General features: G+C 38.9%; 1 pseudogene; it reads right to left on the bottom strand.

The window, feature by feature from the left end:
* Nucleotides 1-1,929, bottom strand: part of LOC107690724 (uncharacterized) — a 5,341-nt pseudogene extending 3,412 nt beyond the window's left edge.
* Between the last annotated feature and the right edge of the window lie 1,171 nt (nucleotides 1,930-3,100).

Here is a 3,100-nt window from a genome sequence, read left to right as displayed (position 1 = left end):
GGATTCTAGAGAGCATTTGATTGGACAGAAAGTTTGATGAGAAGCTGAAGTACGATGTGACGTCAAAAAAAATCGTTGAGCCATTTTGGCGGAAGTGACGAACTGCAAGCTTTGAATGCTTATATCTTCTAAATGCAAATTTTGTCACTGTTTTGGAGCACACTGCCTTATAGATAACCTTAAGACTAACATATTGATACTAACACCCAAAAAACTTTAATTTTGATTTCATGTGGACTTTAAGGGGGGGAAGAGGAGATTTATATCAGATATTATGTCTGTGGGTATAATCTATACCACTGGTTTCTGATCCTGGAGACCCACTGCTCTGGACATTTTGTATGTCTCCCTTATTTAACAGACCTAATTCAGATCACAAGTTAATTAGAAAAGAGCTCCATGAACTGAATTAAGGGGCTATTTGCACAACATTCTCAACTGAAAACTGAAAAACATTTTTGAATTGAAAACCACTGATCTATAACAAGGGTTCTCAACTCTGGCCCTTGAGATTAGAGTGGAGTTTAGCTCCAACCTTGATCAAACTCACCAGCCTGTAGATTTCTAGTAGGACCTGAAAACACTGATTAGCTTGTTCAGGTGTGTTTGATTAGACTTGGAGCTGAACTGGACCTTGAGGGCCAGAATTGAGAACCCTTGATCTATACAGATTAAAAAAATTAAATAAAGCTTTACCTCCATTTAATGTCCGCGGAGGCTTCATGACTTTCTTCATCACTCCATAAAACTGAACTTCATGAGTGATGCCAGTTATTATTGATTATTTTTTAAATAATATTATGAATGAACTGTCTTGTTGTTATATCTAAAATTTTTGCTCAGTCTCGGCTCAGAGAGCACAGAGATGATAGCAAATAAATAAAGCTAACGTCAGCAGCCATGAGCAATCGTTATGCAAGTTGACTCCAGATACAAAAAAATGCAAAACTGCAAAGTCGCATTTGTTCTCGGTTCTGCACGGGCCCGGGTCCAACTTTCAAAATAATAGACGGGTCCGGGTCGGTTCAGTGTCGAATTTTTGGACCCGTGTAGACTTCTACCTTGAGGGCCAGAGTTGAAAACCCTCGATCTATATAGATAAAAAAAATAATAATAAAGCTTTACCTCCATTTAATGTCCTTGGAGGCTTCATGACTTTCTTCATCACTCCATAAAACTGAACCTTGGAGTAGAAGGTCTCCCACCTGCCCTTCACCTCGGAAATGTATTTGCAATTGTCTGGCTCAATGATCCTCCGCAGTTCATCCATTGCCTGAAATAATTATTTATTTAATAAAAAAATAAAATAAAATGTTCTGTCTGCAGTTAGGTAGAGGATATGGGATATTTGTCAGATATAGCATATTTTAGACAGATGTCAAATGTACTGTGTACCCACATGGTCCAGTTCTTTGAAGCAGGGGTATGCTTGCAAAATTTTTGTTGGTTTGTCTTGCTCCTTCAAAGCATTTGAATCAATTAAATTTTTTCTGGACTGGAACTCCAGGTTTAATAGATGGGTTACAGCAGCTTTGTTTGGCTTCTTTGCTTTGTACATTTCTTGTAGAGTCCTGTAATGTCTTGCCTGGGTTTTCTGGCTGTCAAGGCTGTTGTCTGGAGCATCAGCTACAATTTAGCCATACAATATAATTACTGAACAAGACATACAAAATCAACAATTCAAGAATGTATTTTACATTAAAAAATAAGGAAGAATTAGGCTTACATATATTACCAAACTTCCTGGTGAATAAAGTGTCATGAATGAGTGTCCCGTCATTATAAAACTCCCCTTTCACTCAGCGTCTGAAGTGGTGCAGGACAACGTCCCACCAGTCCTTGTTTAAGACTGTCATCCACAGACGACTGGTTTTGGGTGCGAGAAGGGGCACTTTTACTACCTTTATAAAGTAAGCAGCACTGCACCATAGTTAATGTGCTGGTCGTCGCCTAATTAGGACCCAAAGTAGCATTGCGTTGCGTATCGCGCCGCATAAACATAAAACCATGTCTGCATTTGTGATCGAGAAATGACAAACAAGCGCTACTCTACACTGCTCAAAACTCGCGTTAGAATCATCAGTGGCAAATCCTTTAAATATGTAAACGTACTTACAGTCCACTGTTTCATTTGTGAACGATTCGGTGTTTCAATGAATCAGTTGAGACAACAGTTTAATGACTCGCTAACAACACGTAAAACATGCTCATTTAGTGCCTCCTCCTGACATAGGCCTACAAAAAGATATATCCCCGCTCGTGACAGCGCTGCCCTGTCCGTTTGATCGCCTCCCAGCGGACACGGAGCAGGCATGAGAAATGAGAGGCGCGCCTGCGATTACTGGTGCACGCTTCATCATCACCGTGACCGCTGCTTTTAAAGGGTTAGTTTACCCCAAAATGAAAATTCTGTCATTAATTACTCACCCTCATGTCGTTCAAAACCCGTAAGACCTTCGTTCATCTTCGGAACACACATTAAGATATTTTTGATGGAATCAAAAAGAGCTCTCTGACCCTCTCATAGACCGCAATGCAACTGAAATTTTCCCAGACAAAAAAACATAGCAAGGACATCGGTAAAACAGCCAATGTGATATAAGTGTCTCAACGTCAATTTTGCGAAGCTACGAGAATACTTTTTGTGCACAAAGAAAACAAAAATGACGACTTTATTCAACAATTCTTCTCCCCGAGTTACTGTCTTCCACCATTTTGGAGAGTATCACAACGCATACGCACGCTTTACCCTAAGTGTAAACAACGCTGATTACGCCGATTACGTTCATGCGCGCGCTTTCCCCCCTAATGTAAACAACGCTGATTACATTCTTGGGTACTCTCCAAATTGGCGGAAAAAAAAAAAAAGATAATATACAATTTAAACAAATACAATCACTATTGACAATAATTGTTTTTAACAAAACATCCAAGCAAAAACAATGCAAGCTAAAATTTGAGATTATTTTCATCTGTTTTATACAGTATGTTTTCAAAATAAAACTGTTGTTTTACAAAATTGAGCATGTGGTAGTTTATTGAAGTTGATTGTAAAGCCATTGCTGCCAGTCATTTGGTTTTTAACCTTTATGAATGTACA

The sequence above is a fragment of the Sinocyclocheilus anshuiensis genome, unplaced genomic scaffold (assembly GCF_001515605.1).
Source record: "Sinocyclocheilus anshuiensis isolate Anshui unplaced genomic scaffold, SAMN03320099.WGS_v1.1 scaffold3816, whole genome shotgun sequence".
Lineage (NCBI taxonomy): Eukaryota > Metazoa > Chordata > Actinopteri > Cypriniformes > Cyprinidae > Sinocyclocheilus > Sinocyclocheilus anshuiensis.
The sequence above is the reverse complement of the archived record's forward strand: the minus strand, read 5'-3'. Positions and strand labels throughout refer to the sequence as shown.